The sequence below is a fragment of the Zea mays genome, chromosome 7 (assembly GCF_902167145.1).
Source record: "Zea mays cultivar B73 chromosome 7, Zm-B73-REFERENCE-NAM-5.0, whole genome shotgun sequence".
In the NCBI taxonomy this organism is placed as follows: domain Eukaryota; kingdom Viridiplantae; phylum Streptophyta; class Magnoliopsida; order Poales; family Poaceae; genus Zea; species Zea mays.
In genome coordinates, this window is record NC_050102.1 from 7,878,910 (window position 1) to 7,901,193 (window position 22,284).

Here is a 22,284-nt window from a genome sequence, read left to right on the forward strand (position 1 = left end):
TTTTCTATGACAAGAAATTAATAATACATAAATAGCCTCAAAAAATCGTGAAATTTTACGGAGATACAACATATGTCCATATGTAATCATAAAAAATGTTTGGGTCATAAGATCTATAAGATGCCCACGTTTCTTTCCTTTCACTTTCACTTATTTGTATGAGTTACATGTGAAATTAGTGTAAGTATCCAAGTTTCAACATAATCAGTACTTTACTTTATCATTTTCATACGAGGACTTGAGTTATCTTCATATAAAATGTTTATTAGTTTTTGTAACTTATTTGCAATTTTTTAGTGAAACTAGAATATTTATGAATTTTAAATATTGCGGTGTTGGTTCTATAATGTCATTGTGATAAGCAACTTTGAATTGCATGATGTCAATTTTACCGGTTTCCTTTCTTACATCTGATCTATCATATACATGATTATGTATTGCTTAACTTATGGATGGTTGGATAATTAATATCATCGGATGAACTACCCGACAATTATCCGGTACCTACCCGAGTAGTATCCGTTATCCGTTTCTTACCCGTCCGGATTATTACCCGGTCCCGTCCTGTATCCGTCCCGAATCTTAACTACCCGTATCCGGTCCCGTATCCGAGAGAAATACATTAGGGTAGGATACAGGATGACCCTGTATCCGGCTGTATCCGTCCCGTTTTCATCCATAACTGCGATGACTGCCATAATCCATATTAACACATCGCATTGGTTCTCCCGTAACACGGTCAGGCTCTCGAGATTTCGAGAATGCGAGCACTTCCGCCTGGTCGGTTGATTCTCCTGTTTGTCTGTGCTTCCGCCCACCTGACCGCCTCCCCACGCCTCTGGTCGGCCACCCGCCTCCCCATGCCTCCTCCCATCGGTGCCTCCGCCCGACCGGGCGCCTCCCGTGCCTCCTCCCATTAGCTCCTCCGCCCAATCGATCGCCTCCCCACTCCTCCACTCAGCTGCCCCACTCCCCACGCCCCGGTTTTCCAACAGTAGATTAACCACAAAGCGGCTTTTCTAAAAAACCTACTTATCATATAAGCGAGGCTCAGAAAAGCGAAAAATAGGACCTTAGCCTCGATTAGAGTTGGCCTAGAACTAATGTGAATATTAGTTCTTGGTCCAAGTTTTTGTATGTCAGAGGATCTTTAATCTTGGTTAGGAACATCAACCTAGACTAAAGAGCCTAGACTAAAGAGCCTTGACCCTTTGTTAGAGGATCTTTAATCTTCATCAGGACTAATATAGACCCTTAGCGCCTTTAGTTTTGGTTGGCAACATTAAGAGGGCCAAAAGTCCACCGACGAGTTAGTTTTAAAATGGAATCATCCCATCCAAAGACACATGTACTGTGTAGGGTTTAGTGTAACAGGAAACCATCTCATCCAAAGACAAATAGTTGGACTTATATTTGGAGCTTGAAAGTTCCCTTTGGCCCGGGAACAGGATCTGGATGTCGCCTAGAGGGGGGTGAATAGGCGAATAAAACTTATCACTTTAAAACTTAAATTCTTACTCTACTCGAAGACTAGAACGCAGTGGAGTGAAGACCCTTCGAGTAGGTTGCAGCAGGATAGAAGATCCTGTCTCAAAATGTCCTGCACTTCAAATAAAGCTTATACCACAGATAAGTGTTGAAGTGCAGATATAAAAGCAAATAAGACAGAGAGTCAGAATACAATACGGAACAGAGCACACAGACGCAAGGATTTATCCCGAGGTTCGGCCAAGCCTGAAATGCTTGCCTAGTCCTCGTTGGAGTTAGCCACACCTGGGCTTGGAGTCTGTTTCAACTCTTTCCTCCGTTTGCTCAGATCTGTCAGTATGACAGATAGAGCCTTTCACTATGTTGAGTTGGGTTACAACAAAACCGCGGCTGCTTACAAACTTCTTGGCAGCACCCCGGCAGAGTAACGATACGCTCAAGACCTTGCTCTAGCTCTTAGCAGCACTTCTCCACTCTCTAAAGGCTTATAGCTTTGCCTTCTACACAAACTAGAGAGATACACACAAGAGGGAGAGTGAGAATTGATTCGAGTGATGTCTACACTTGTTTGCTGCACTTGTATATCTCTTGGAGGCGCCTAGGGGTCCCTTTTATAGGCACAAGGGGCCTAGGAGCCGTTGAGAGCAATCCAGGAAGGCAATCCTTGCCTTCTGTCGGGTGGCGCACCGGACAGTCCGGTGCACCACCGGACACTGTCCGGTGCCCGATTTCCTTCCAAAAGTGGCACAGTCGACCGTTGCCGTCTTGGAGCCGTTGGCGCACCGGACACTGTCCGGTGCACACCGGACACTGTCCGGTGCACACCGGACAGTCCGGTGCCCCTATCTGACCGTTGGCTCGGCCACGCGTCACGCGCGGATTGCGCGGCCGACCGTTGGCCCAGCCGACCGTTGGCTCACCGGACAGTCCGGTGCGCCACCGGACAGTCCGGTGCGCCACCGGACAGTCCGGTGAATTATAGCCGTACGTTGCCAGACTTCTCCCGAGAGCGGCATATTCACCGGAGTTCAACCTGGCGCACCAGACACTGTCCGGTGCACCACCGGACAGTCCGGTGTGCCAGACTGAGCAGAGTCTTGGCTGTACACAGCCAAGCCTTTTGCACCTCTTTCCTTTTCTTCTTCCTTCTGTTTCTAACACTTAGACAAGTATATTAGAACACAAAACCAATGTACTAAGTCTAGAAACATACCTTTTCTTAATTATTACATCTATAGCATTTGACATGTTTGAGCTTTGATGTTGGACTCATAAATCATCAAGTCAGCTTGACTTGATCTAGATTGTCATTACTTAGCTCCAACATCCTGCAAAGGTCACATAGAACATCTCCAAACATAGGAACATCCCAAACTAAAGGTCAGAGTGCACTTAGCTCTTTTGGGCTGCTTCCAGTTCTGTTTTTGACATTTGTTCTCGTTCTAGTGACCTTTATCTCCTTCTTAGAGCTTGGTCTTGAGCCTTACGACTTACACCACATAACAAAAGATGTTTCCTCATTGGTTGTAAGTCACGTCCTTATGTAGTGATCCTTGATGTGCCGTAGTTGTTCTCAACTCGATCACCCTTGACTTTGCAAGCCTTCTTCTTCACCCTTGGCTTTGGGTTCCTCAGCCTCCTTGACCTTCTCCCGTGCACTTGGTACCTCGAAGCTCTTCTTGCCTCCGTCCTTGGCTTGATCAGTTGTCTCCGAGCTACGCACCCGAGTATCACTTTTGCAATGTCCATCTTACTTGTGATGCCCATTACTTATCCATCATCTAGTCCTTGGACCATCACACTTGTTCACTTGTGTTGAACCTTGTTAGCTTTACATTAAGCACCTGTTCAACACTTTGTACACTTGTTAGTCCTTTAATTGAGTTGTCATCCAAACACCAAAACTCACAAGAGAGCTTTCAGAGCTCTAGAATGTACATTCCAATTAAGGCATACCCTTTTCTATATGGCTCCATGGAGGATTCTCATCTCTTCTCCTCACTTTGGACCTAAGGTAACTTGGGAAACACAAAAATTTCTTCTAGCTACTCATCAGTGACCGATTGGATACCATAAATTAATGGATTGCTATAGCTGTGTTTTCTACAACAATGGAAGTGAAGAAACAAACTTTCATCCCCTTTTTGAATGCCCTTTTAGTACCGACTATTGGAATTTCTTGTTCACTCACTACAACATGATCCTCCAACCTTTGGATACGAAGCAAGAACATTTTTTTGGTAGCCCCATTTTCAGAGAAGTTATCATCACTGCTTCGCTGGATAATCTGGACCACTAGAAAGTATAAATAGGATCATTTTTTAAAACAAAACTTGCAACTTGGTAGTTTATAAGCCAGTTCGCAAAGGGAGCTTGGCTTGGTGTGTATCAAAGCCAAGTAACAGGAGGGGTAATCCCTACTGGAAGTTCTATTAAAAAATAATAAAGGTAAAGTCTTACAAATAAAACTCAAGAAACAAATAAGGAAATGAAGAAAATAAGGGAGAGTGAGGCAATTACAACATAGGTTATATCCATGCGACTATAAGAGAAATATATTTTGCCTTTGCTCTATGGATGACTGTAACACCCCGTCCACTCCTTGGACCAGTGGTACTTACTCTTGGTAGCCCTCGAGGACTATAGACCATCCTCATAGACCAACACGAATCTTTTGTGTGCACTTTGTCCTCACTCGTGCACACAAGAGAAGACTTCTTGGTCGGTCACCCATTCCAGGATTGCTCTAGGCCAAGCGCGCTTAACCTAGAGGTTCTTTCAAGACATGCATTCTAAAAAGAAGATGCACCTTATTGGTATGAGTATTATATCAATCCTATTAAGCCTTGGGCCAAGATATCACACAACTGATCCAGATTAGTATATCACAATCCAACCCCTTAGAATACTGACGTCCTCATCGGTCAACCCCAAGCCAGGAACCTTCCCTTTTAACCACGTCTATATGTCTAGTGTCATCATATGCCATGCCATATGATCACTTTGGGACCACATGCGCTATGCGCCATATACCCGAACCCCTAACCCACACATGTCTGTGAAACTACAAGGGTCGGCTCTAGTACCATTTGTAACACCTCGTCCACTTTCGGACCGACGTTACTTACTACTAGCCCTCTAGGACTATAGATCATCCCCATAGACCAACATGAGTTTTTTGTGTGCACTTTGTCCTCACTCATATGCACCCAATAAGACTTCCCAGTCGGTCACCCATCCCAAGATTGCTCTGGACCAAGCACGCTTAACCTAGAGGTTTTTTGAGATAGGCGTCCGAAAAAGAAGTGTTGGGTACCGTAATTAGGGGTACCCCCAATGCTCCTTAACCCGGCTGGAAAACATCTTCAGAACAAACCATACACGGCTGATGAAGCACGGTTCAAGTCAAGGCCTCGTCTACCAAGGGACGCGACCTCATCCGAGCCCAGCCTCGGGCAAGGACAGTAGTCCCGGACGAATTCACGCCTTGCCCGAGGGTCCCCTCAGTCAGCAGACACACCCCCGTCTCACCCAAGGCTAAGCTCGGGCGAACTTTGTCGTGCAGCGACCTCGGCCGAATCACCTTACCAACCGACCGTATCGCATGCACATTCAATACGGGGATCGCCTGACACCTTATCCTGACATGTGCGCCTCAGTCGGCAAGGTCGAAGTGACCGCAGTCACTTCGCCCCTTTACTGACCGTTCTGACAGGAGAACAACGCTATTCACCCCGTTCCGGCTACTGTGCCAACCACCAGGGTAAGACTAGCAACAGTAAGTTGTGACCTCCCCCGAGTTTAGCCTCGGGCGCAACAGGGAGCTCCGCCTCGCCCGACCCCAGGCCTCGGCCTCGGGAGAAGGGCTCCGCCTCGCCCGACCTCAGCCTCGGCCTTAGGAGAAGTCTCCGCCTCGTCCGACCTCGGCCTCGGACCGACTACACTACAGGGGATACATCATTACCCTACCCCTAGCTAGCCGGTTCAGGCTACGAAGGAACAAGACCGGTGTCCCATCTAAGTTACTCCGGTAACAGGTAATGATGGTTCCCCGCGTGTGCCCATGACGTTGGTTGCTCTCAACTCCCTACGGAAGCAAGGAAACGTCAGCAGGATCCATGACGCACCGCCAGCTATGCTTCTACAGGGCTCAAGGCACTTCTCCGACGGCCATGTTAGTACATGTACAGGGCTCAAGGCACTTCCCCGCCAGCCACGTTAGCTCATAGCTACACCCCCATTGTACAGCTGGGCATCTCCTTGTATCTATAAAAGGGGATGTCCAGGGCCTTCCAAAGAAAAGGGGGAGACAGAACGTGTCGGCGTTTCGACCCTGGGGGGTCCCTGAACCGACGAGTAAATTATCGCCACGTGCCCCAGCCTAGATGGGTCGGCGCGAGACGGAACGCGAAGGGGGGAAGAAGTCGGAGGGAGACAGGCATGGGAGGTGGAACCCGCGGCCTTCGTGTTAGCCCCGCGCCCAGGTCGGGTGCGCTTGCAGTAGGGGGTTACAAGCGTCCACGAGGGAGGGAGCGAGCGGCCTTGCGCGAGCGCCGTCCCGTCCTTCCCCGCGCGGCCAACCCTCTGTAAGAGGGCCCTGGACCTCCCTTTTATAGGCGTAAGGAGAGGATCCAGGTGTATAATGGGGGGTGTAGCAGTGTGCTAACGTGTCTAGCGGAGGTGAGCTAGCGCCCTAAGTACATGCCATCGTGGCAGCCGGAGAGGTTTTGGCACCCAGTTCGTGTGGTGTCGTGGCCGTCGGAGGAGCGCTGGAGCCTGGCGGAAGGACAGCTGTCGGGGCTGTCGAGTCCTTGCTGACGTCCTCTTGCTTCCGTAAGGGGGCTGAGAGCCACCGTCGTCATAGAGCATGCGGGGCGCCATCATTACTTGTTTAGCGGAGCGAGCCAGATGGGACGCCGGTCTTGTCCCCTGTAGCCTGAGTCAGCTTGGGGTAGGGTAATGATGGCGCCTCCGGGACGTGGTCGGTCCGAGCCCTGAGTTGGGCGAGGTGGAGGCTCCTCCGAGGTCGAGGTCGAGTCTGTCTTCCAAGGCCGAGGTCGAGTCCGAGCCCCTGGGTCGGGCGAGGCGGAGACCGTCGGCTAAGGCCAGGGCTGAGTCTGAGCCCTGGGGTCGGGCGAAGCGGAGTTCATCGTCTTCCGAGGCAGAGCCCGAGTCCGAGCCCTGGGGTCGGGCGAAGCGGAGTTCGTCGTCTTCCGAGGCTGAGCTCGAGTCCGAGCCCTGGGGTCGGGCGAAGCGGAGTTCGTCGTCTTTCGGGGCTGAGCCCGAGTCCGAGCCCTAGGGTCGGGCGAAGCGGAGTCCGTCGTCTTCCAGGGCTGAGCCCGAGTCCAATCCCTAGGGTCGGGCGAAGCGGAGTCCATCGTCTTCCGGGGCTAAGCCCGAGTCCGAGCCCTGGGGTCGGGCGAAGCGGAGTTCATCGTCTTCCGGGGCTGAGCCCGAGTCCGAGCCCTGGGGTCAGGCAAAGCGGAGTCCGTCGTCTTCCGAGGCTGAGCCCGAGTCCGAGCCCTGGGGTCAGGCGAAGCGGAGTCCGTCGTCTTCTGGGGTTGAGCCTAATTCCAAGCCCTAGGGTCGGGCGAAGCGGAGTTCGTCGTCTTCCGGGGCTGAGCCCGAGTCCGAGCCCTTGGGTCGGGCGAAGCGGAGTCCATCGTCTTCCGGGGCTGAGCCCGAGTCCGAGCCCTGGGGTCGGGCGAAGCGGAGTTTCCTATGGCGCCTGAGGCCGGACTTGGTTGCTGACAGCCTCACTCTGTCGAGTGGCACAGCAGTCGGGGCGGCGCAGGCGGCGCTGTCCTCTTGTCAGGCCGGTCAGTGGAGCGGCAAAGTGACTACGGTCACTTCGGCTCTGTCGACTGGAGGGCGCGCGTCAGGATAAAGGTGTCAGGCCACCTTTGCATTAAATGCCCCTGCGATTCGGTCAGTTGGCGTGGCGACTTGGCCAAGGTTGCTTCTTGGTGAAGACTGGGCCTCGGGCGAGCCGAAGGTGTGTCCGTTGCTGGAGGGGGTCCTCGGGCGAGACGTAAATCCTCCGGGGTCGGCTGCCCTTGCCCGAGGCTGGGCTCGGGCGAGGCGTGATCACGTCCCTCGAATGGACCGATCCTGGACTTAATCGCACCCATCAGGCCTTTGCAGCTTTGTGCTGATGGGGGTTACCAGCTGAGATTTAGGAGTCTTGAGGGTACCCCTAATTATGGTCCCCGACAAAACGTACGAATGAGCGAAGGCAGGCGAGCAGAGGCAGGCAGAGTAGGAGAGACGCGGTAGAGGCAAACTTAGACAGCCCACCTCAAGGCCAAACCCTCTCTTTCTCTCTCTCTCTCTCGCTCTCGCTCTCTCGCAACGCTTGTAACCCCTACTACGAGCACCCCGGTGCAAGATAACATAAGCCTCATTTCCCTCTTGTGTTCCATCTTGCTTCAACCCATCTGGGCAGGGACACGCAGCGACAAATTCACTGGTCGGTTGAGGGTCCCTCGGGTCCGAAACACCGACAGTTGGCGCGCCAGGTAGGGGCACGCTGCGTGTTGACAATACTTTCCCGTTGAGTTCCAGATGGGTAGCTTTCAGCAGCCTCTTCGGCCCGGGACGGTGCTCCGCTTCGGGAGTCTCGAGTTCATGTCCCTCGACGGTGGCTACGACATGGTACTGCTCCCCCCGCAGCACGACAACAACGACGGTCGACGGCTCGCCCGGCGGAGGCAAACTCGGCGACGGCATCTCCCCGTGGCGGAAGAACACTCGGGTCAACCCTACCACCCTCCTCGTCGGAGGAGACGGAGACGGGGCAAACATGGCCAGGCAGGGGGCAGCACCTCGACGGCTGTCGGACCAGAGCGAGTCGACGACGCTGGCACCCCTGCGGGGGACATATCGGGCGTTATCCTCGCACCTGAGACAACGACGGGTGTCGCTTCCCAGCAACGTGCCAACCCCAAGCGGACTGATGACGCCAGCACCCTCACGAAGGACTTGTTGGACGTTAGCCTCGTACCTGAGATAACGGTGCAGTCCGTCCCCGATGCAACTTTGCCACCGTCCATCAACCAAGAGGCACCATCCATTTTTCACCCTATTCCCTTTAGATTCAGCTTCGATCCCCTAAGCGACCCCGCTTCGGTGAGCGCTTTCGCTAGGTCTACAGCAACGCTTGGAACATCGAACAACTACGTCGCTTTTATCCTTAAAATGTTTCAAGTCGTTCATGTATCTCGCTTTCTTTACATGCATAAATAAAGTCTAACCATCAAGGAAGGATCAACCTTGCCTCGGCAAAGCCCGACCCTCCCTCGGGGGCTAGAAGGGGAGAACCCCCTCTGCGTCAAAATTTTCCTCGGGAAAGTCTTTTACCAGAACGACATTCGCGCTTTTCGACTGCGTCGATAACAGAATCCTTAAGACGAGCGAGAGAGACCTTGAGCGGCAAGGCCGACCGAGTCGAGGGACTCCTACGCCTCTGGGATACGGATACCTCACTCATCACCTTTCGCGAAAGGTAGCTCATGCTCGGATAAGTGATTCTGCTACCGAACAAGTCCTAACGCTCGAAAACTTTTCTACCAAAACGACTTTTCGTGCTTTTCGACTATATCGATAACGGAATCCTAAAGACGACGAGAGATCATGTAAGCGGCAAGGCTAACCGAGCCGAGGGACTCCTACGCCTCTAGGATACAGATACCTCACTCATCACCTTCCGCGAAAAGTAACTCACGCTCGGATAAGCGATTTTGCTACCAAACAAGTCCTAACGCACGAAACAAGAGGAAAGAAAACGTAGCTTTATAATCCAACAATTAAAATGTTTAGGCCTCAACGGCCGCGAAAAACATACGCATACTTAGAACAAACTGTTCCTGTAGGCTCAGACATCGGCAGGGGGAGGAACAACACCCTCGGCGTCGTTTCCACCCTCGGTAGGATCTGGCCCGGCCTCGGATGGCGACACGGGCGGAAGGATCTCCACCTCAAAGGAGGAAGCCAGCGCCGCGCTTGGGCCCTCGACAGCCGCGTCAAGCCTCTGGACCTCGGCTAAGGCAACCTCCTCTTCGTCGGGTAAGCAGTACCCCTCGCTGACCCGCTCCAGATCCACGTCATAGTGGGAGGCGAGCACGGCGAAGGCCCGCCTAACGCCGTGGTGCAGCACCCCGTGGAGTCTGCTGCGCACATGGCCGCCCAAGGTCCGCAGGTGACTCTAGGGGGAGCTACCCGAGGGGACGTCGTCGAGACCAAAGGCCTGGCAGAAAGCCAAGATGGCCTCAGACATGGCCACACGGTCGGCCTCCTTCTGCTCAGCCGCCTGGGCGAGCGCCTTGCAGTTCTTGACGGACTCGTTAAGAGCCGTCTCGAACCCTGCAGACAGCAGGACAACATTCTTCAGACGCGAGGTGAAGAATGGGGACAGAAACAAAGTCACACAGCGGGCAAGACGTACCTTCAGTCCGGACACGCTGCTGCGAGGCCTTAGCTTGGGCAGACCAAGCAGACCCGACGGCCACGGCTAGGCCCTCCGCAAGGGTCCCGGCCCAAGCGGTCGCCTCGGGGTCCGGAAAGGGGAGCACCCTCTGCGCCGAAACTTTCCTCGGAAAAGTTTTTCTACCAAAACGACTTTCGTGCAATTTCGACTGTGTCGATAACGGAATCCTAACGACGAGCGAGAGAGACCTTGAACGGCAAGGTCGACCGAGCCGAGGGACTCCTACGTCTCCGGGATACGGATACCTCACTCGTCACCTTCCGCGAAAGGTAGCTCACGCTCGGATAAGTGATTCTACTACCGACGAACAAGTCCTAATGCTCGAAACAAGAGGAAAAAAGCACGACTTTATACCCAAATGTTCAGGCCTTAGCAGCCACAAAGAACAAACACACATACTTGGGGTAACAATGGTACCTATAGACTTAGACGTCGGCAGCGCCCTCGGCGGTTTTCTCGACCTACGGCAGATGTCTTAGTACTTAAAGCTATTACATCTTGCTCTCAAGAAGGTACCATTACAAACGGGACTCCGGCCCCATTCCCGCGGGAATGAACAACCTCCACACCAGAAGGCCTGTGGGATAACAAACCCAGGTGGCTCGCCGGCGACCACTCACCAGCAGCGCGAGAACGACCTCTGCCTCAGGCGGCTAGACAGCAGCAGCGATGGCCTCAGGGCAAACGCTACTGTGAAAAGGCCCTTGTTCATGTCCCCTCATGGGGGACGAGAACCAGCCATTAAAGCCAAAGAGCCAGAGGTCCGGAGCGCAGGTGGCACTAACGGTCCCGTCGGCGGAGGCAACCGCTTCGGTAGAGGAAACCTCACCTATGGCGACCACCACCTCAGCACTGACGACAGCGGCCACCTGCCCACCAACACCGCACCGGCGAATGGCGGCCGCCCCAATGCGCACCGACAGGTCCTCACTCCCGTCCTCGTTGAGGCTGTCCCAGAACACGAGTACCGCCCTCGCGGCGTACGACGTGTTGTGCGACCCCCCGGTGCAGCCGACGGCGCAAGGAGGACCTGGATGTAGCCGGCTCGCGCACGGCGCAACCGACACCCATGCGGCGGACGGGCAGCCACGCTCCGCCCCAGCGGTAGGAGGCGACACCGGAAGCGGCACCAGAGCCGCTCAGGCCGAGGAGCCAGACACGCGGCAGCTGACAGCGCCACGGACGGCGAACGCCCTTCTCCCCTGATCACTGATGGAAGGAGCGGGCCGCAGCCCACGCGGAGGTGGGCCCCGACTCGGTGCACCCTCCTCCCCAGCACAGATGATGAACATTCTTGAAGCTAAGGGCAAGGGGGAGGCAACGACCCGGCTCGCCCTTCCCCGCCACGAAGTTGGTGGTCATCCTCCTGGATGACCATTGGTGGGGGGATGCAGCCGGGCTGCGTGATGAAAATCCTTGAAGCCGAGCGATGACTAACGAGCGCCAACCCCCATGAGGTCGTGCTCCTCCAACAGCAGCAAGAAGAAAGCAAGACCACCGGCATTGCCACGGGCGCGGGCTCTCCGGCGGTGAGGTTGCCAGAAAACGCCGGCACACCTCATCTAGAGGCCCAGAAGGCGGAGGGGCGTGATGAAGGCAAGAGTAGTGTGAAGGCATGGCTACCGCTCGGGGGGTCGATCCCTTTTTAAAAGCAGATCTCTTCACTCGCACCCCCAAGCGCCACGGGCAAAGTCTCCACCGACGTGCTCCAGGGTTCCCACCCCACGACACGGGGGCTAGGTCCCACACGTCATGCAAGCTGACCCGAGACATGAAGAAGGCAAACCACTGCACGCGAAGCACGTGACCGCCCCGCGGTTATAAGCATTCCCTCATCCTCGCCGAAACCAGCGGTCGAAAGGGCGGACCGCCGCGCAAGAAGCATGCAACCACAATACGGTTATGCACCCTTTCAGCTTCGTCGCATCCGACGGTCCAGCATGGAGGCCCGGTCTCACATGTCATGTAATCGGCGTGCCGGTCGCTACGTGCAAGGAAACCGCACCGCCACCTGCGCCAATGCTGCGTCTTCTCGACTACAGAACTAGCGCAGCGACTCAAGGCAGCCCTGCGCGTGACCCAACAGTGCCCATTAAGTGCGACGATCACGGGTCACTCAGCCGCGGAGATAAGCACGACGGTCGATATGATCAGAGGCGGGCTGGCAGTAATTGCAGCAACAGGCGTGCGGAAGCAGCGGTCCAATCACCTACAGGTTCGCATCCTCTCCCGAAACGGCAGGGGAGCCCTCTCCCATAGCATAAAAGACGACGCACCCATGTTCCATTCCTCGAACGGCTCGCGCACAGGCAACAGATGCCTCGCGAATCGCCCGTCCCGTCGCATTAACTCCCTGACAGGGCAAGCGACACCTCCGACAGGCGACACCTCCAGGGCCTTCCAAAGAAAAGGGGGAGATGGAACGCACGAACGTGTGACGTACAAACGGGCGAAGGCAGGCGAGCAGAGGCAGGCAGAGTAGGAGAGACGCGGTAGAGGCACCCCTTCAGAACGATCGCCCCTGTTCTACTTAGCCACCCACATAAACTCTCTGCGTCCTCTATCCGGAGAACCCTCTTGTAACCACGCTCATATACTCACCAGGACGTAGGGTGTTACGCACTTCTAAGCGGCCCGAACCTGCAAATCTTGTCCACTGTCCCTCGTGCGACCAGCACGAACCATTTTGCTACAGTCGTTGACACCGTCCTACTCCTAAAAACACCTTGAGGGGCAACCCCGGGTGTGCGGTCGGACCCAAAACACCGACAGCTGGCGCGCCAGGTAGGGGGTGTGTCGACGATCCAAGCTAGCTCAATGGCCGTCACCTTCCACAGCAAGATCGCCGTGCGTCCCGGATTTGTATTCTGCTTCAGGACAATCTCGTCCGTAGCAGATGAAGAAGGAATTCTACACCGCCTCGCAGATCTGCTGGAACAGAAGTCTCCTCCAACAAACTCCGAAAATGCTGGAAAGACGCTACCTCCGGCTCTTCGGAAAAAGATCGTCTCCGGGGAGGCTGGAGCTAGAAGCTCGCTGACCCGGAAGACTCCGCTGTCTACTTCCCCGACGAAAGAATGGACACGGGTCGTGAGAAAGAAGGAGACCAGGGAGAGGCAAGTCGTTCTTCCCGTTCCTCCGACCTCAAAGGAGAACGGAAAGAAAGTCGCCGCGGCAGCAATACCGTTCTACCCCGACGTCCTCTTCATCGGGAGAGCAGAGTCGCCCGCCATCTCCGACGATGAACCGACCGCGCCTGGAGAAGAACCGCCTCAGCGAGAATCCCGCCGACGAAGGAACCGACGCAGGAACGTTCGACGACATCACGCAGCTGGAGAAAGGGATCCGGAGCAGCCTGTCTCGCGAGACGAGGTCTCAGAGATAGGAGAAACTCCGGAAGAACGCGTCTTCAGGGAACGAAGGAACTCTCGACGACGTGATCGCCGTCGGACTCAGGAGCAAGCCGAGCAAGATGCAAGGCAACGACGCGAGAATCCGCTCTTCGGGCGCAACTTGAACCCCGACTTCGCCCGAGCTATGAACACGCCGAGCGAAGTCGGAGGCGTTCTAGCTCGGATAGCTGACGGACTTCCTCGGACTCCCGACGCCGAGGGATACCGACGCCTGTTCACTCAGGCAGCCAACCATCTTCTACCGCTCGCTCACCCGCCGAACGATTTGCGACACGCCATCAACAGTCACCGAGACGCGCGAAGCTCTATCAATGCTTCGCGCGAACGACGGCATGAGAACGAAATTCGCCGTCGGGAGGAGTATGACCGAGATCATGGCTTCCCGACTCAAAGCCAGGCCACCCGGACTGAGTCGGCAACAGCTTCAACTGGTGGTACCACCCGGGGACGGTCGAGGAACCACCACCGCCACTCCCCTCCCCGGGACAGACGTCATCCCCGACGACAGGAGGACACGTGCGGAGTATCCGCCCTTACTCCGCGCCTTAGGGCCATCCAATGGCCTCCCAACTTCAAGGTATCCAATGTCGACAAATATGAACCTAAGCAGGATCCAGGGGGTTGGTTAGCCGTTTACACCACCGCTGCTCGGGCTGCCGGAGCATCGGAAGACGTTATGACCGCGTACCTGCCCATCGTCCTTGGGCAAGATGCGCTGCAGTGGCTACGACATCTACCCCGACACTGCATCGACGACTGGGGAGACTTCAGTCGGCGCTTCACCGCCAACTTCCAGTCTCTCTCCGACAAGCCAGCGCAACCATGGGACCTCAAATCCATCAAGCGTCGGGGAGACGAGACTCTCCGGTCATACCTTAAGAGGTTCCAGACCATGAGAAACCGCATCCCCGAGGTCACGGAGGCGGCCGTGATCGAGGACTTCTACAGAGGATCTGACGACTCGGCTTTCGTCCGAGCCATACTGCAAAAGGCGCCGACTACCTCCGAGGAGCTGTTCCGGGAAGCCGACCTCTACATCACCGCCGACGAGCGGGCCCGGGACCTCATCGAAGGAGCAAAACCCGCACCGACAGCACCACGACGTGACGCGAACCAGCCACCCGACAAACGCTGGGAGAAGAGGCCTCGCGAAGAAGTACACGCCGCCGGACCGCCTGCCTCTCGCGCCCGAGGAGGACCTCGCGGAGGCGAGCGCACGCTGGACGACATCCTCGACGCCCAGTGCCCGTACCACAAGGACATGCGCCATACTCTACGTAACTGCCGGGACTTCAAGCACTCCGTCGGACATGGTCGACCCTTCCAACCCCTACCGCCTCCTCCGCCGAGGGGAGGACCAGGTGAACCACGACAGCCCCATCAGCCGGAGGAGGGGGGAGGAGGAGCTTTCCCGCGCGTTGACAGGGAGGTCAACGTCATCTTCGGCGGACATGGGTCGCAGGAGAACAAAAGACAACAAAAGCTCAACGACCGCCAGATACTGGTGGCGACCACCGGCCCTCCCGCCCCGTACCGGTGGTCGGAGCACCCAATCACTTTCACTCGGGAGGATCAATGGCTCAACTTTGACCATCCAGGCAAATACCCGCTCCTCGTCGATCCGGTGATCCGAGAGAGCCGGGTAAAGAAGGTGCTAGTGGACGGGGGGAGCAGCATCAACGTCACCTTCCCTCGTACGCTCCAAGGCTTGGGAGTTCACCTCAAAGAGCTCCACGAGTCAGACACTCCCTTCTTCGGCATCGTGCCGACGGAAGGGGAATACCCGCTGGGCCACATCTACCTGCCGGTCACCTTCGGGACTCCGGATAACTACAGAACCGAGTTCCTGAGGTTCGAGGTGGCGAACTTCGACTGCGGTTACAACGCCATCATCGGAAGGCCGGGGCTAGCCAAATTCATGGCCATCCCACACTATACCTACATGATACTGAAGATGCCAGGACCGCAAGGAATCATAACTGTGCGCGCCGACTTCCAAGGCGCCGCAGAATGTTTCCGAGTGGCCATCCAAGCAGCCCTCACCACCAAGCCGTCAACGGTTCCTTCTACACCGGCGAACTCTAAGCCTGAGGAAGACCTCGCCGTGCCGGCAAACGAAGCTCAGGCCGCGACCTCTATGCGGCCGACTAAAGAAACCAAGCGGATCAACCTGGGGTTTGCCGATGAGCGCAAGGCGGCCGTCATCAGCTCCAGTTTGAATGACAAATAGGAAAGCGCGCTCGTCCTGTTCCTGCAAGATAACCGAGACGTATTCGCATGGCAACCTGCGGATATGCCGGGAGTCCCGAGGGAGTTGGCCGAGCACAAATTGAAAGTCTATCCTCAGGCGAGGCCGATCCGGCAAAAGCTGCGTCGTTTCACGCCCGACAAGAGAGAGGCCATTCGTGCCGAGTTAGCTCGCTTGGTCGCGGCCGGGTTTATTAGAGAAGTATTACACCCCGAGTGGTTAGCCAACCCTGTTCTTGTACTCAAAAAGAATAAAGTGGATTGGCGCATGTGCGTCGACTATACTGATCTCAACAAACACTGTCCGAAGGATCCCTTCGGGCTCCCGAGGATAGATCAGGTGGTGGATTCCACCGCTGGATGTTCTGTGCTGTCTTTCTTAGATTGCTATTCCGGGTATCATCAGATTAGTTTGGCAAAAGAAGACGAGGAAAAAAACGGCGTTCATCACCCCGTTTGGTGCTTTCTGTTATACCTCCATGCCGTTCGGCCTCAAAAACGCTGGAGCGACTTATCAGAGAGCCATTCAAACATGCTTAGCCGATCACTGGGGCAAGCGTGTGGAGGCTTACGTAGACGACGTGGTGATTAAAACGGAGAATCCGGAAAACTTCATCGAAGACTTACAGCTGGTTTTCAACAGCCTGAGAAGATATAGATGGAAGCTCAATCCTGAGAAATGCGTCTTCGGGGTACCAGCAGGAAAGTTACTCGGATTTATTGTCAGCCACCGGGGAATTGAAGCTAATCTAGATAAGATTGAAGCTATCATGAAGATGGAAGCCCCTCGGTCGCAAAAGAAGGTTCAGCGACTCACTGGATGTATGGCAGCCCTGAGCAGATTCATATCCAGGCTAGGAGAAAAAGGTCTGCCATTTTACAAACTGCTCAAGAAGGTGGATAAGTTTCAATGGACGTCAGAAGCACAAGAAGCTCTAGACGCACTGAAGAAATTCCTGACAACACCACCAGTACTAAAGCCACCCCGGCGAGCTACGCCAACTCAACCAGCTGAAGATTTGCTGCTATATATCTCTTGCACGACTCATGTGGTAAGCACTGCGTTGGTAGTCGAGCGAGTGGAAGAAGGGCATGCTTATCCGGTACAACATCCTGTCTACTTCATCAGTGAGGTTCTGGGTCCATCGAAGAAAAAGTATCCTCAAGTTCAGAAGCTATTATATGCAGTACTTCTAACTGCCCGCAAGCTGCGCCACTACTTTGACGACCACAAAGTCATAGTAGTTACTGGTTTTCCAATAGGGGACATTCTTCACAACAAGGAAGCCATTGGCCGAATAGCCAAGTGGGCTTGCGAGTTGGGATCCCATGATATCGAGTTCCGACCTCGCACAGCCATCAAAACTCAAGCACTGGTTGATTTCGTATCAGAGTGGACAGAACAGCAAGTACCGGATAATCCAGAAACCGCAGAAGTATGGCGAATGTATTTTGATGGCTCGCTGAAACTGCAAGGAGCAGGAGCAGGAATTCTCTTCACTGCACCTGGAGGCAAGCACCTCAAGTATGCTCTCCAGCTGCTATTCCCGGCCTCTAACAACGCAGCCGAGTATGAAGCTTTGATACACGGATTAAACATCGCCATATCACTGGGTGTCAAGAGACTGATGGTGTATGGAGATTCTCTGGTAGTCATCAGTCAGATAAACAAGGAGTGGGATTGTTCAAGTGATTCAATGGGAAAATACTGCGTCGTCGTCCGGAAGCTAGAAGATAAATTCGAGGGTCTGGAGTTTCATCATATAGAGAGAGATCGGAACACGGCGGCCGATGTACTGTCCAAGCTCGGATCCGGTCGGACTCAGGTCCCGCCCGGGGTCTTCGTGCAAGAAATTCTCCAGCCGAGCATCTCGACGGATCAAATAGAAGAGTGCAACATCATAGATCAACTCGAGTCAGACTCTGATGACTGGAGGCAACCGATTATTAAGTATATAAAGAATGAAGAAGAACCAGATGACAAGAACTCGGCAGAGCGCATTGCTAGACAATCAGCTCACTATACACTCATTGGGGAAGTATTATACAGGAGGGGCGCGTCAGGCGTCCTCATGAAGTGCGTTCTCCCGTCCACCGGAAAGCAACTTCTGGAGGAAGTCCATGCAGGGCAGTGTGGAGTACATGCAGCATCCAGAACATTAGTCGGGAAGGTTTTCAGGTCAGGATTCTATTGGCCGACGGCGAAGAACGACGCAGCCGAGTTAGTTCAGAGATGCGAAGCTTGCCAATACCTGTCAAAGCAACAGCACATGCCAGCACAGCAGCTACAGACCATACCAGTAACTTGGCCTTTCGCATGCTGGGGATTGGATATGATTGGACCTTTCAAGAAAGCTCAAGGAGGATACACCCACGTATTGGTGGCAATTGACAAATTCACTAAATGGATAGAGTTCCAGCCCATTGCCTCTTTAACCTCTGCTAAAGCCGTGGAATTCATACAAAGCATAATATTCAGATTTGGGATACCCAACAGTATCATCACTGACTTGGGATCCAACTTCACCAGTTCAGAATTCTTTGACTTCTGCGAGCAAAAAAGCATTCAGATCAAGTATGCATCTGTAGCCCATCCGAGAGCCAACGGGCAGGTTGAGCGAGCCAACGGAATGATATTGGAGGCACTTAGAAAAAGGGTCTTTGATAAAAACGAAAAATTCGCAGGAAAATGGATAAGAGAATTGCCTTATGTTGTTTGGAGCTTGAGAACCCAACCTAGCCGGGCCCTGCATGGAAACACTCCTTTCTTCATGGTCTATGGGTCGGAGGCAGTGCTACCTGCTGATCTCAAGTTTGGGGCGCCAAGATTGATCTTCGAAAGCATAGCAGAAGCCGAAGCCACTAGGCTGGAGGATATTGACGTACTTGAGGAAGAACGACTGAATGCAGTGATTCAATCAGCACGATACCAGCAGACTCTAAGGCGCTACCACGACAAAGCTGTGCGGCGACGTTTCTTTTCGATGGGAGACCTCGTCCTCCGCCGAATTCTAACGGGAGAAGGACGGCACAAGTTATCACCCTTATGGGAAGGACCTTTCATAGTAGCAGAGGTCACTCGTCCCGGATCATATCGCCTCACCCAGATGGATGGCACAGAAGTTGGGAACTCCTGGAACATAGAGCACCTCCGAAAGTTTTACCCCTAGCTGTATCTCAAAACGGCCGGGGCGACCATGTATTCTGTATAATGGAAATACGTCATCAATAAAGAGAGATTTCAAAGATACTTGGCTCATTTATGATTGACTTGCATTCTTACTTAATTCGGGGTGACCACTATGCCCTACAAACGGAGCAATCGACTTAAGTCGGCAACGACTTAAGGCGGTGCAACATGCTCACGCTTACTTAATTCGGGGTGACCACTATGCCCTACAAACGGAGCAATCGACTTAAGTCGGCAACGACTTAAGGCGGTGCAACATGCTCACGCTTACTTAACTCGGGGTGACCACTATGCCCTACAAACGGAGCAATCGACTTAAGTCGGCAACGACTTAAGGCGGTGCAACATGCTCACGCTTACTTAACTCGGGGTGACCACTATGCCCTACAAACGGAGCAATCGACTTAAGTCGGCAACGACTTAAGGCGGTGCAACATGCTCACGCTTACTTAACTCGGGGTGACCACTATGCCCTACAAACGGAGCAATCGACTTAAGTCGGCAACGACTTAAGGCGGTGCAACATGCTCACGCTTACTTAACTCAGGGTGACCACTATGCCCTACAAACGGAGCAATCGACTTAAGTCGGCAACGACTTAAGGCGGTGCAACATGCTCACACTTACTTTACCTAGGGGGACCACTATACCCTACTAACGGAGTTATCGGCTAAAAGTCATTTACGGCTTAAACCGGTATAGCATACTCGCGCTTATGCAGTTCAGGGGATGATTTCCATATCCCACAAACAAACTTCATAATCATCATGTAGCGTTACCACAAATTCGAAATTCGGATACAATAAGAAAATGATGATGTCATTCGAATGATAAGCCGATAACCTCTAACGAGTACTTGATCATGCTAACTGCGCGCTCAGAGCACGCGAACTGTTTCTTTATTTTCCAATGTCTTTCTCAGGAACGACTGACGAAGAAGGGCGATTCGAGGAGTCAGGGGCAGCATTCACATCGGCTCTTATATCTTCAGGGACAACCACGCCAGGTCTTCTCATCAAGATTCGTCCCGCCCGAATGGCCTTGTCCAGGGCCTTATCGCGCTGAGCTTTGAAAGTGACAGCAGCTTCTTCGGCAACTTTAACAGCCTGCTGGGCAGTTTCTAACTCTTGAGCAATGGATTTCTTAGAAGCTCGGAGTCCCTTGATGGTGGTATCCTTTGCTGATAGCAACTGTGTAAGGCGGGTCACTTCGTCCGAAGATTCTTGCAGCTGACGACGCTGATTGTCCAGCTCCTCCATCGTAAAACGGTGGCTCCTCTCCAAGATGGTCAGCGAGTTGCTGGAATCTTGGTACAATCTGTCAAGGTTGTCGCGAGAAGCAGCAAGGATGCGTTTTTCTTCCTACAAGCAAAAAATCAACTCATTCAGAATCCAAGAGCATGATAAGGCGAAGCACGGGTTCGTAAGCTACCTTCTCAGAGTCGAGCTGAGCATGAAGAGAAGAACTCAGAGCGTTGGCATCATCCAAAGCCGCAGAGACCTGACTCAACTCGATCTGACTCTGAGAATACTTCTCCTCGAAGTCAGCGCACCGTTGAGCCATTTCAGCTTGATCTTGGGAATGTTTTTCTTCAAGAACTGCAATCTGCCGAGTCATTCCTATCAAGGGGTAATCAAATGACATAAGGTCAGAAGGTAAAACAATCCACGAGCAAAGGCAAAGAAGAAGAAGGAAAAGAGCACCGACCAGCATTTGTTGCCTCCAACTCAGACACACGACGTTGAAGCGACACTGGATTCCAGCATGCAAGAGACGAAGCCACTTCCGGGACAGAAGCACCCTGCAATCTCAGCTGGCTGGCCATCCCATTCACTAAAGCCTGATGAGAAGAACAGATGAGTAGAATGACAACAGTTCATACAATGTAGGGATCAAGCTACAATACAGCACAATTACCTGGAGGTTGGAGAAGAACGAAGATATTCCCAAATCAGGAGAGATCAGTGGATAATCAGGTGCAAGACCACCACCTGAAGCAGCTTGCAGCAGACCAGCAGGAACGAGCTCAGTACATTCAGCAGAGCCTAACGCCAGACCAGTGGGGATGCTGCCCTCTAAAGCGACCCCCTGATCCGGAGTTTGAGCCACCACCATGCCGCCAGAGTGTGGAGGTGAACCCGCGTGAACGTCCATGGAAGTGCAGGAAGGAGACCCTGCTCGGGCACCCTCGGGGGCTGGGTCATAGTCGGCACTGCCCACTTGAGCCGGATCATCCCCGGCAACACCCTCGGGGGCTGGGCAGTGGCCTACACTCTTCGCCCGAGCTAAGTCACTCCCGACGACATCCTCGGGGGCTGGGCATATATCAGCGCCATTCTTGGGACCCAGGCTCTCTGCCGTGACCACCTCTAAGGTTGACGGGCCTTCAGCTACTTCCATGGGATCAGGACGATCCAGGTCAGCATCCCGACCCTCGAGGTCATGCTCTAAGGTCGACGAGGCACGGGATGACCTCAACCCAGCATCTGGCACGGCTGCACAAGTTTCTGTTGCATCAGCATCTGCAGGTTCCAACAACAAGTTCTCAGGGACCATATCCTCTAGAGCTTGATCAAAATTGGCCATGGACAGTTCTTGCAGACCAATAAGGGCAGACAAGGCAGGAGAAGGAACTCCACTACTTCCACCGCTAGCGACGAACTGCCGACTGTTTTTCCGAGTTAATGGAGTTTCATTTTCTTCCTCCTCATCCTCCACAGTAACAGCACAAACAGCATCCTCATTGGGGTCAGTAGCAGGCGGAGCACACCCATTGGGATCAATGTCAGCAAGGCCAGTTGCAGTCATTTCTTCGGCAGCAGGAGCTAAGGTACTGGCATCCTCGTCAAAGCTGGATACTCGCCGGAGGCGTCTTCTCTTCTTCTTCTGCTCATCAGCAGAAGGCTCGGGCTGACTGGTTCGGCTAGGGCGCCTCGGGCGAGTACTGACAGGTTTCGGGACATCCAAGGTCGCATCAACCTCTGGAAGGGGCACCACTGCCAATGTACCATCAGGAGCAACATCAGATGAATCCTCAGCTAGCAGATCGAGCATATCATTTATGTCAGCATCACTGGGGTTCAGAGGCACTTTGAAATAAACCTGCCGTTCATCATCAGGAATTGCCCCGAGCGAAGCAACCAAAGCACTGACTTCCTCGGCAGAAGGTCGCACTCTAAGACCCAAATTGCTATCAGTCACGGGTGGATTGGACACAAAAAGGGTGAAAGCTTTGGGAGAAGGAAGGTTCCAAGCCGAGTAAGCCACTGGAGCACCAACGTTTGAAACTTTACCCCTGAGGATCAGTTCGAGTCGGCTTACCAAATCAACAGAAGGAATTCTCCTATTGGTAACTCGGGTTGAGTCGGCCAGCCCTCGGTAAAGATATGCCGGATAGGCCCTGTCTTTCAGCGGCTGAATGTTTCTGAAAACGAAATCTGTGACCACAGCTTCGGCAGTCA